The 13,232-nt window shown below is 39.1% G+C and overlaps 1 long non-coding RNA gene across 1 annotated transcript; it reads right to left on the bottom strand.

Moving 5' to 3' along the window:
• Positions 1 to 874: 874 nt before the first annotated feature.
• On the bottom strand, positions 875 to 3,300 carry LOC122442650. Its single transcript, XR_006269686.1, has 2 exons — positions 3,186 to 3,300; positions 875 to 1,475 (listed from the first exon to the last, which is right to left on the bottom strand). It is a non-coding gene; the product is annotated as an uncharacterized LOC122442650 (long non-coding RNA).
• Positions 3,301 to 13,232: the final 9,932 nt, after the last annotated feature.

Genomic DNA, 13,232 nt, shown 5'->3' with positions numbered 1-13,232 from the left:
TTCCTAGGGAAGCCCACAGCATTCTCTTCTGCTCTTCTTTTAAGCCCCTCCAGGCAGTTACTGGGTCTTAATCATCTTTATATCTCCCATGGAGATTAGCATAAAGATTTTACTTAGTGGGGACTTGTCTTTTTTCTTGTTGAAACAAGTGGAATTCAACTAATGTTAGCCCCAGTTCACTCCTTTTTCTACTGACTAGCCTTTGTTAGAACTTCAGGATTGCCTTAACATTTTAAAATGAAAAACTCTTTGCTGCTAAGCAAGCTCCAATTTGGCTGATTTCAGGAGTAAGGGACATGTAAACCCGTTACTTGCAGAAGGTGTTTTATTATATTTACTGAAGGATGGCGGGGAGAAGAATGCAACAATATAACAATGAAGGAAGGAAATGAACTAATTCCTGCTTTAGGGGAACTACACACAGCTGTGCACCCAGCTGAAGGAGTGTTTTCCAAAAGCAAAACAAACAAATAAATGAAAAACAAGTAATTACATGCACTGAAGCCAGTAGAGAGCACTTTTATGAGAGAAAAGGGAACCTCCCACCACTGGAGTTATCTGCATGCTCTGAATTTGTAAATGCCACCTCAGGACCCTAAGTAGGGAAATAAATTGCTAGAGGGAATATTTTATGTGAGAATCATTAACTCTTCTGTATGCTATGCTCTGTGAACTTTGAAGAATAAGAAATTATCAAAGGGCTATCATAGATGAATGAATATTCACCAGGACTTCCGGGGATGAGAAAAGCACTATTTATGTTGTAAGAGTTTATCTTTTTGGAAATTACCCCTCAGACTCAATAGGATGCCATTCATCATTTAAAGAAATAAGTTTGTATATTTTTCAAATTTTGTTCCCAAAGAAAAGCCTGTCGCCATTATGTTCGGTTTATTGCCCAAATTGAACACAACTCTTTAATAAAATATATGCAATAAGGTAAAATGAAGAACAAAATGAGAGTTTCCCCTATTTCAACAGATTTACAGTAATGATTAATTTGGCAAACAGGGCATGCCAATTTGAATGAAAAATTCCCTGAAGCTTTGTAAAATACAATGTAGAGACAGTATTTCAACCTAGCCCCATATTTACAATTGTTAGGGTTATATAACTACCACATAAATACAGAGGAAAATTCTGGCATGAAGCCAGGTACAAATGCAATAAAAGAAAGTTATGTATCAGATTTATATCAGGAAAATGAAGAGCTGGACCCTGCCTCTGCAGTGCTCATCACTGCACATCCCAGATTTCACAGAGAAGTGGCGTAAACTTGTGGTCATTCACTCTCCATGACATAAGCATGTCTGCGTGGTGATGGTTGAATGTCCTCAACTCAGTCAGGCGACCCAGAAGACAGGCAAAATGTTGAGGATTCTCAGGCTGGTGAATCTTACACAACTTTTGTAGCACATCAAGCAGTGGTTCCTGAAGCTTCTCTACGGCCTCTCTGTCCTTGATGTATTGTCTGTCTGTTTTTCAAGTTCAAAAATAAAAGGACAAAAAAAAAAAAAAGGACAAGAAAAGTGGAAAAGTAAAAATCTGGCATAATTACAGCAAGGTTAACTTTTTTTGAACTGTAACTTACAAATACTGTACACTTAAAACGGGCAAAATGTTCACATTGATGAATTTTTACACACATGTATATATACTCCTGTAATCACAACTAGATCAAGCTATAAAACCTTTACTGCCCCCCAGAGGCCTGCCTAAATTCTCCTTCCAATGAATGTGTTCGGGAAAGACTAACAGTACTCCTCTGGTTTTAAACTGTGTGCTGTGTTAGTTGTGCTTAGTCATTTTGACTCTGCACTTTGTAGTAGAATGTTGCCTGGAGCCTGAAATATACAGAATAACCCATTCTCAAGGCTCTGACCTTAAAGGTAGGACACTTTTCCATTCATTTAGAGATAAAATGTTGCAGAGCAGAGAATAACATTTGTCTTGCTGGAGGTTTATAGGAACATTATAACCAGACCTACCTGGACAGCTGCGAGAACAAAGGATTCCAGCACCAAGAAGTTTGCGGCAACCACCCACACCCCCTCCAATTTTATTATCAAAGAAGCCTGAATTCTAACTTGGGTGAGATGGTTCTCTGGAACACTAGTCCACTATCGTAGTCTGCTGGCTTTCCAGATAAAGTTGCTATTCCTTGTCCTAACAACTCATCTCTTGATTTTTCGGACCACCATGTGGGGAGCAGTAGGAGCTTGGACTTGGTAACAAATGCACCCAAAAGGTAACCCCAAGAATAGACATAAGTGTCACTTGTGGTGAGTATATTCTGAGGAGTAGAATTTCTGGGTCATTCTTTCTAAAATTATAATTTCTCATGGTAAAACAAAGTAACAACTATTAATGGCTTCTGCCACAGTATCACATATTAAAATGGCTTAAGGCTAACACTGTAATTAAGCTTTCCAAATCAGGAACATGACATTACTTATTCCCAAATAACTAATCAAAAAATATAGACAAATTTTATGTACAGAGATTCATTTCAAAATTGTTTAAAACAACAGCAATGACAAATCTGGAAACATCTTGAATATCCAAACATGGTAACAACTGAGTAAATGATTATACATCATACAACATGATGTACATATTGCAACAAACTTCTACCAGTATGATTTTTAATGACATGGAGAAAGTATAAAGACAGTATATTCTTTATTACATTAAAAAAAGTATATAGTTTCATTTATGTCCTGCTCAAATTTCAACCCTTTAGATAAGCCTTCCCTGACTATTGATTATAACAGCATTTTGCTGCCACTTTCTTTCCTTATATGACATCTTAATTTTTTTGTAGTATTATCACTCCCTGAAAATTCTTTTTGTTTGTTTCTTTATTCATTGTCTTTCTCACTCTACTAGGATGTAAACTACATCCTGCCTATTTCTTTGCTGCTATATCACACAATGTCTGGAAACATGTTGAGTGTATAAACGTGTTCAAAATGCAATTATTAAATGAATGAGCATGATCTTCAGAAAAACACTGAGAAGAACTACACTGAAATGTTAACAATGGTTCAATTTGAGTGATGGAATTATAGGCCATTTTACTTTCTCTTCATGTTTTTTATCCAAGATTTTCCTTAATATTCATACTATCCTTGAGAGTAAAACCGAAAAATGGAATAAAAATAAATACATAACATTGAAATTACCTGGAGAGAGGATAACAATTGCTGTAAGCAGAGCATACTCTTCTTGAGTCATTTTCAATTCTGCAACACTTTTATAAAAGCTAAACATAGGCGTTATATATTCATCAGAGATACCTATGGGGGAAAGTTGAAAAATTGCAGAGGCATAATAAAATTTTTGAATGACTGAAAAGTGTAAAACTACAAACACATTATACACACACAGACAATATTTATACCCATATGTATACATTTAAATCAGAGAAGGAGGTAATGGCAACCCACTCGAGTGTTCTTGACTGGAGAATCCCAGGGACAGGGGAGCCTGGTGGGCTGCCGTCTGTGGCGTTGCACAGAGTTGAACACGACTGAAGCGACTTAGCAGCAGCAGCAGCATACATTTAAATAATGACTATATAAAATATATAAATATCCCAGCTAAAGGTGAGGCACTGCAAAAAAGATCGGTTAACAAAATCCTTAAAATATAAACTAATCAATCTTTGATCTTTGACTGTGCCTTTGTTTTAGTCACAACTGTGTGACAATAAATGATAATATTCTTGCACCATGCTCCACTGGCCTTTCAAAGTCTTATGTTGCATATTTCATATTCTACTTGTGACTCTATTTGTAGACTAAGGTTAAAAAAATTTAGCAAATTTGCTTAATTTAGTAATTTGGAAGCATGTCAATTCAGGAACTGTCATATAAGCCAAATGAAATGATATTTCTCTTTCGAAATTATTTTGTGTTTTTCTTTTAACACTTTAATGTGGTCTCATAGTCTAATCATAATTTTGTATATTAATTCACCTACTTATCACATGCTATTAAATATAACTGAAAATATAACTATGGTTTTTCTGGTATTCGTGTACGGATGTGAATGAACCATAAAGACAGCTAAGCACCGAAGAATTGATGCTTTCAAACTGTGGTGCTGGAGAAGACTCTTGAGAGTCCCTTGGACTGCAAGGAAATCAAACCAGTCGATCCAAAAGGAAATCAACCCTGAATATTTATTGGAAGGACCAATGCTAAAGCTGAAGCTCCAATACTTTGGCCACGAAAGTGGTTTTTTGATACGAAAAACCAACTCATTGGAAAAGACCCTGATGCTGAGAAAGATTGAAGGCAAAAGAAAAAGGGGGAAGCAGAGGATAAACTGGATAGACAGCATCCCTGACTCAATGGACATAAATCTGAGCAAACTCCAGGAGACTGTGGAGGACAGAGAAGCCTGGAGTGCTACGGTCTATAGGGCTGCAAAGAGTCAAACACGACTTACTGACTGAACAACAATTACAACAAAACATCTAAACTATCTCAGCATCTAAACAGAAGAAGTAAAGGAAAAAATTAAATATATGTGTGTGTGTGTGTGTGTGTGTGTGTGTGTGTATATATATATATATGTATACAAATTTTATCCTGTTGGAAAATCACAAATTGCCTTCAGGATCTTTTCTAGGCAACTATGCATAAAAAATCATTAAGGGTAGTAAGGCAGATATTATTACCCTGTGCCCATCACCATGTCAAGAATTCTATGTACTTTTCCTATGAAGAGAATGGCACAACTAGCCCACGTAACACACAAGGGCACTAAGACCCACAGAGGTGAAATAAGTTCCTCACAGTCTCAGAGTCGGGGAGTGATGAAGCCAGAAGCAGAACACAAGTCTCTCATTCTCTAACCCCATCCTCCTAATCACCATGAAACAAATCCATGACCAAAGGAGAAACAAAAGTGCAGGTGACAGATTTCAGAGAAAAATCATCCAAAGCATCAGAAGAATGAAGAAAACTCAGGAGAACCACAGAGATCGCTGCTACATCAGACCGTCATTCAGTATCTAAGTCATGTTCATAGCAGAAATCAAAAACCTTACACAAATTTCACAATTTGTATGGAAATACAAAAAAACCTCGAATAGCCAAAATAATCTTGAGAAAGAAGAATGGAACTGGAGGAATCAACCTGCCTGACTTCAGTCTCTACTACAAAGCCACAGTCATCAAGACAGTATGGTACTGGCACAAAGACGGAAATATAGATCAATGGAACAGAATAGAAAGCCCAGAGATAAATCCACAAACCTATGGACACCTTATCTTTGACAAAGGAGGCAAGGATATACAATGGAAAAAAGACAACCTCTTTAACAAGTGGTGATGCTAGGGTATCTGGTCGACCACTGTGTAAAGAATGAAACTAGAAACTTTTCTAACACCATAGCCAAATAACTCAAAATTGGATTAAATGATCTTAAAGTAAGGACCAGAAACTAAATAGAAACCAGAGAGAACATAGTCAAAACACTTCTCCGACATAAATTCACGAAGATCCTCTATGCCCCACTCCAGATATATTGGAAATAAAGCAAAACTAAACAAATGGGACCTAATGAAAACTAAGAGCTTTTGGCCTACAAAGGAAACTATAAGTAAGGGTGAAAGACGCCCTCGATTGGAGAATATAAGATACTAGAATTGACAGATAACCGACAAAGGATCTAATCTCAATATAATATGACAGCAACTCCTGATCTCAAATTCCAGAAAAATAATGACCAATCAAAAAATGGGCCAAAGAACTAAACAGACATTTCTCAAAGAAGACATACAGATGGCTAACAAACACATGAAAAGATGCTCAACATCACTCATTATCAGAGAAATGCAAATCAAAACCACAATGAGGTACCATTACACGCCAGTCAGGATGCTGCTATCCAAAAGTCTACAAGCAATAAATGCTGGAGAGGGTGTGGAGAAAAGGGAACCCTCTTACACTGTTGGTGGGAATGCAAACTAGTACAGCCCCTATGGAGAACAGTGTGGAGATTTCTTAAAAAACCTGAAACAGAACTGCCATATGACGCCAGCATACCACTTCTGGGCATCACACTGAGGAAACCAGATCTGAAAGAGACACGTGCACCCCATGTTCATCGCAGCAACTGTTTATAATAGCCAGGACATGGAGCAACCTAGATGCCGCATCAGCAGATGATGGATAAGGATAGCTGTGTACATATACACATGGAATTCTCAGCCGTTAAAAAGATTCATTGAACCAGTTCTAATGAGATGGATGAAACTGGAGCCCCTTATACAGAGTGAAGTAAGCCAGAAAGATAAAGAACATTACAGCATACTAACACATACATATGGAATTTAGAAAGATGGTAACGACAACCCTATATGCAAAACAGAAAAAGAGACACAGAAGTACAGAACAGACTTTTGAACTCTGTGGGAGAAGATGAGGGTGGGATGTTGCGAAAGAACAGCATGTATATTATCTATGGTGAAACAGGTCACCAGCCCAGGTGGGATGCATGAGACAAGTGCTCGAGCCTGGTACACTGGGAAGACCCAGAGGAGTCGGGTGGAGAAGGGGGTGGGAGGGGGGATCGGGATGGGGAATACGTGTAAATCTATTGCTGGGTCGTGTCAATGTATGACAAAATCCACTGAAAAAATAAATTAATTAATTAATTTAAAAAAAAAATAAGAACTGATGCAGAAAAGGAAACAAAGACTTAGAGGCCCATAAGTTAAATGTAAGACTATAGTGCTCTGCTGCATGACAAAATTTATTGTAATCTTGGGTTGCATTACAAGAGGTAGACTATCCAGGTGATGGGAGGTGATAGTTAGAATAATATGTTCTGTGTTGGAGAGCAGAGAAGGCAATGGCAACCCACTCCAGTACTCTTGCCTAGAAAATCCCATGGACGGAGGAGCCTGGTAGGCTGCAGTCCATGGGGTCTCAAAGAGTCAGACACGACTGAGTGACTTCGCTTTCACTTTTCACTTTCATGCATTAGAGAAGGAAATGGCAACCCACTCCAGTGTTCTTGCCTGAAGAATCCCAGAGACAGGGGAGCCTGGTGGGCTGCCGTCTATGGGGTCGCAAAGAGTTGGACACGACTGAAGCAACTTAGCAGCAGCAGCAGCAGCAGTGTTGGAGAGATGATCCAGAGTTCAGAGAGTTTATATAGCAGTGGTAGAAAATATTAGGATGATGGGAATGTGCATGCCTCTAAAAGAAGATATGTGAGTAAGATGCTGAAACTCAGGAAACATGAACTGGGCAAGAGATGCCTGAGAGCAAAGAAAAAGACATTATATCAATTTGATAACAAAGATCATATGTATGGATACTTTTTATTATATTATTGCCTTTTCAAGCATGCCCTGCCTCACTGTCTGATACATCTTCTGCCTCTGAAATTGTGCAGTCTAGCTAAGCTTGACTCCCTTCAGGGCTGTATATTTTTTCACCGTGTGTTTTTTATAATTAGTCCTCTCAAGTCTCCCATGAACTTCCCCAGGCCAGGGGTTCTGTTTTGTTTAGCTCTCTCTTTCCCACAGCAAACAGGACTGACTGTAGGAGGCCCTCAGGTGACTATTTGTTGATTTCCTCCAACATATCCTTTTTTGCTTGCTATTAGGTTAAACACTGTTCACAATCTGAAGGAGACATCTACTTCAACTTAGCTGTTTCTCCTGATCTTCCATATGGACCATCATGATGTGTTATCATTAGCAGCCTCTTAAATGCCTTAATTGGGGAAGTTAGGCATTTGGTATCAAGAGGGCACAGAATTCAACTGAGCGTAGATACTCCAGTATCTACCTTTCAAAATCTGAGAGAGGAAATAAAAAGGCTTTGGGGTAGCAAGAGCTATAACTTAATTGGTAACACCTGCAGAGAGCAGGTGATAAATGTATGAGGAGGATAAGGGATTATCTTCAATTTTTTTCCTGTTGTCATTCCCCATACACACATCCCTGTTGAGCAGTATACCTCTAACAGAGTCAAACCTGTTCAGGAAAAGAAAAAAATATCAAATAGAAAAAGATATTCTAATATGAACAGCACTTTCAGAAATGCAGTGGAAATTCTTAATAAAAACTATTTCATCTCTTTTTCTTTCTTCCCATCACAATCTGAGTTATTGAGGGTAAAAATTCAAATGAACATATCTTACCAAAATATTTATTCAAATAGGAATGTTAGTGATTTTCAGATGCTTGCCAGCAGAGTGGAAACAGAAAGATAAACGACTTTCTCACCCTATTCGGGAGTTATTGTTATCATCCAGCCTGTGATGTTCCCTCATTATCGAGGGGTACACAAATCCAGGCAGTGCATAATTTGGGAACCAAAAGTAAAATAGTAAAACATTTCTCAAGATGCCTTCACCATCTCACCATTTTTTAAAAGAATCTAAATGCAGGAAAAGAAGTACAGCTCACAGTGGCTCTTCCCCCAGCATTAAAATTCTAAGCACAAAGCTCCATGCATTGCTTCTTTACAGGATTCGAAGAACATTTTGCAAAAAGTGGGCTGGAACCCCCAGTCCGTGTAAGTCCTGGGCCTTCTTGAGCAACACCAGTGTTGACAAAGTTCAAGTCATCACATTTTACAGATTGTCAGACTGAGGTCTAAGGGAGGGAGGCAGCCCTGACTTTTCTCAGACTCATCCAGCAACACTTAGGAAATGAATGTCTTCCAGTCTTCCTACCAATAGACAAAATAATCACTTGCGCTGTTTACTTCCATTTTAATCAGTCAGCCAATCAAGTCTGAAATGAGAGCTTGCTTAATTATGCTCTCAGCCCTGTGCTTAGCTCTGCTGTGAAGAAGTGAGAAAGCAAATGCAGATTTGCCCTCTAGGAAACCTGACTTAGACACACCTGAAACAATTAGAGAACAATACAGGAGGAGATGCAATTAAGTGAGAAATGTTAAGCGGAGTGATTATAAGTGCTTTGAAGGGCTCCAAGGTGTGGCTCCAGCAAGGGGAGAATGTGATAAAGACAGGGTCCTTTCTCTTTCAGCTTCTTTATCACCCTTTCCACCTCTTCCTGGCTGCACCATTGAAGATGAACAGAAGAAGCTGCTTCCAACACGGCGCCCTCTGCACAGCTGCCCGTCTCCTCTCCTGTTCTCCCTCTCACTGTCTGCCTCTATTTTGGCTGATGCTCTTGTTACTCCCTGAAATCCTCTTCCATCAGTTCAGTTCAGCTCAGTTGCTCAGTTGTGTCCAATTCTTTGCGACCCCATGGACTGCAGCACACCAGGACTCCCTGTCCATTGTCCATCACCAACTCCCGGAGTTTACTCGAACTCATGTCCATTGAGTCGGTGATGCCATCCAACCATCTCCTCCCCTTCTCCTCCTGCCTTCAATCTTTCCCAGCATCAGGGTCTTTTCAAATGAGTCAGTTCTTCTTGTCAGTCCTCTTCCATCAGCCTATTTCAAACTGCCCTCTCAACTGTGTAAACATCTCCCCCAGGTAACTCTCTCTCATCACTCTTCCCTTGTCAATCAATGGTTTCCTTCTCCCGCATGTCTCAGAGTCCATCTTATTCCAAAATGGTGACAGACAGGCCTTTGCTCTTTTCTTAACCAGTCTGTGGGGGTCCCCAGAGGACCACACAGGCCCATAGCAGTGGCAGATGTTTAAAAATGAAAGAATATTTTAGTGGTCCCAAGGATGGTCTCAGGGATATTCTATGAAAACTTCTCTGATAGTACTAAATAAAGCACTGGGAGATGAGGTCAGTAGCCTCAGAGGATAATGGCTTATTTTGGTACATATAGAAAATTTGAACTTTTAGTTCCAAACGGAATCTTGCTTGGGCCATGTATCAATCAATGGCCTTCACACCATCCTCACTGTTACAGAGCCCGGAATGCAAAGTTCTTGCAAAAGAGAGCTTTTACAAAGAGGAAATAAAGATAATAGTTATTTAAACTTGACACCTTTTTATACCTTTATTTTTTCCAAACTAATATGTCAAACTAATTCAACTTATCATGTCCATTTTTCTCCAAAAGACGACAGGGATCTGAAGTAAATGAATATGCTCCAGATAATATGGAAGGCAATGCAAATACATATTCAAACTTAGAGCATCTCAGGACTATAATATAACCAGAGATAGAAAAATTTAATTCGAAAGTTAACGATTCATATATCACTTGTTATCTTCACCTGTCAACACTGCTGACAGTCTGTGTTAATATTTGGTATTTTCTATACTTTATCTTGTAAAAAGAATATTATCCTTTCATACTGTATTCCTCAACACGGATAAAAAAAGAGGTCAGACTAGCATTTTAAATTTTAAGCATGGAGGATGATAACAATGGTGTCTAGTGACAAAAAAAGACCCCCATCTTCATAGGAAAAGGACTAATTTCTCTTCAGCCATAGCAGCAAGTAATCACTAGAACCAAGTCTATACCCATCCTAATTGATCAACGACAGCCTCACATCAGGAATTATGCTTTTGAAGGCCAGCCAGTTGGTGACAGCTCAACATTTCTGAAAGTCAGCCAATGAGTAACAAAGATTTTTGAGGAACCATGCTTACACAGCTAAAGATCCACCAATATCTAAACACTCTTGCTTTTAGAATTCTACCAATCCCTGAACTCCATAATTCCTGACTCCCTACACAAGGCCACTTCTCTGCTTTTTCAGGGAGGGCTCAAAACTAAGTTTTCCCTCAATTAACAAGGAAAAAATTCATGTCTCTGTATATGGAATGATGGCTGCTTTCATGTAATCTAATTTTCTATCTCACCAGTATATTATATTTGAAAATGTATTCTCTTGCTTATTTATTTATACCTCCATTTATTTCAAATAGAATATAAGGTACTTCAACATTATAAAAGCCAGTCAACAGACCAAGCTGTAATATGCAAAAGGTTGGTCTAGAATGAAATGAGCTAAAAAAATTGTTTAGACTTGTTGATTTATTCAAATGTGACATCTCCATCAGTTACTCATATTTCTGTACCCCTATCCAGTGGCTACTAAGATCTAAGCTTCAAGCAAATTATCAACAGTGAGGAAGAGGTTATAGAATATTCCACTGTTGTAACATAGTGGGCAAAGTCAGGCCCATCAGTGTTTGCCTTCATCTTAGATTGTAGAGACACCATATGCTTGAAAGAGGTTCCCAATATTTACCTAATTTTTTCAATACAAAAAGTAAGAGGACAAGAGTGAGTAATTGCCCTCCTATATATTTGAGGTATTTGAAATAACAAAATCTCTTTTAAATAGCAATTATTTTCTAAGAAACAAAAGACATCAATGGGACTGTGCATAAGCAATTATGTATCATTTTAAAGTAGAATTATATATTTGTCAGAGGATCTTAATAAGAAAGCTTCCCTTGTGGCTCAGAGGGTAAAGCGTCTGCCTGCAATGTGGGAGACCGAGGTTCGATTCCCTAGGTTGGGAAGATCCCCTGGAGGAGGAAATGGCAACCCACTCCAGTACTCTTGCCTGGAAAATCCCATGGGTGGAGAATCCTGGTGCAGGTACAGTCCATGGGTCGCAAAGAGTTGGACACAACTGAGCGACTTCACTCTCACTTTCACTTTCTCCAATAAGAACGCTATATACATAATTGTAAACACCACTGTCCTCTTTCTTAAAGTTATTTTAAACATCATTTATAGACTGGTTCTACCCAAGTTTATCATCATTTAATGCACAAAAATTTGTTGAAGACCCCATATAATGGAGTGACTTATATATTAATATACTATGATAGCATGTCCTCTGTAAGAATTATTATATCCTAAAAGAATCCATTGGCTATTTTATAAATGAAAATCAACTACCCTAGAATCCTGTGTTTAGCTAGGGGTGATATGATAAATATCACAACTCTCCAAGATCCTTTATATCCTCTGAGCAAGCTTGCCTGCCATCTGCTGCAAACCTGCCTGCCTGGCCTCCGTGGTCTCTCTGATTCCTATCTCAATGCTTCTGCCCAGGCTCTTTCCCCAGATACGTACTGTTCTTTTCTCCCTTCTGCTCCACCCACCTAAACTCACTCTTCCTCTCCAGTTCCATATCCAACAGAAAGGTATATATTATCACTTCATGAGATACACATCTCCCTCCTCTGAGCTCACATACACTCTTCTAGTCAATGCCTTCATTTATTCATTTACTCAAAAATGTTACATTTTACCTATTTGGGAAATATGTAGATGTTTGGTAATTACCAACTGATGCCTTGTATTATAGTTTTCTGTGCCCCTGTCTTATCTTCCCTTATCAGCTCTTACACTTGAGTGCAAAGGATGTGCATTTTCGGTCACACGGTGCATAACACGTGCTAAGTGGATGAACAAGTTTGCCTTTGACATGGCAGGAGGGCTCACAGAAGGTGAAGCATGTAAGCAACATGTGATTCAGTTATCAAACAAGTGTCTAATCTAGTCGGGTGTATTTTGTTCACCAGATTTCCCTTGAATAATTTTTTTTTTAAATGTGCCTTCTGCAGAGGATGAATCATGAGCCCTCTAAGAAATAGCGGTTGAAGCAGTGTATTCACAGAGTGCATAAAATAAGTTTTCAAACCTCCAGCTATTGGTAATTGTCAATCATTTTTAAAAGTCTATCAATTTAGCTCATATGCTGCTAGAACCCTGTGCGCTTGAATATCCCTAAGGACACCATATATTCCTGAGATTATTGTGTTTATGGATCTCTCAAAAGCATGGAAGAGACCTCACGGAGGCTTGTTAAGATAACTAACAGTAACCAATATCAGATGAGGAAGGGTAATGGCACTAGACCATTTGTCTTTCAGTTTGGAGGGCAGAGAGATTGATGTTGCTTCCCCATGATCACTACAGGCTGCAACGCCTGTCTTAAGAACTGGGATGTTTTATCAGCACATCCACCACCTGTGGTTGTTTAAGAAACACAGCCTTGTGCCAGAGAACAAGAAAACAGATGTGGGTATGACAGAACCTGTGTCCTCAAAGTGCTCACGGTGTTTGGGGTGGGATTCTTCCTGGTATAGGTCCATCTCCTGACACCGGTCTGTGCAGAGAAGGGCTCCCTGAGGCTTGTCCTCACTCAGCCCCAGCTGGCAGGTGGTTGCCAACCTCCCTCCCTCTGTGGAGGTGTCTCCCAAGACTGTGGATCCTCTTCCTTCCCCTCTCCACCTGTCTTCTCTGAGAGCTCATCTGTTTGCAGCGCTTCTTCTCTCACCAGGATGTAAAT

Source organism: Cervus canadensis, chromosome 5 (assembly GCF_019320065.1).
Source record: "Cervus canadensis isolate Bull #8, Minnesota chromosome 5, ASM1932006v1, whole genome shotgun sequence".
NCBI lineage: Eukaryota > Metazoa > Chordata > Mammalia > Artiodactyla > Cervidae > Cervus > Cervus canadensis.
Note: the sequence above shows the minus strand (reverse complement) of the source record. Positions and strands in the feature narration are given on the sequence as shown.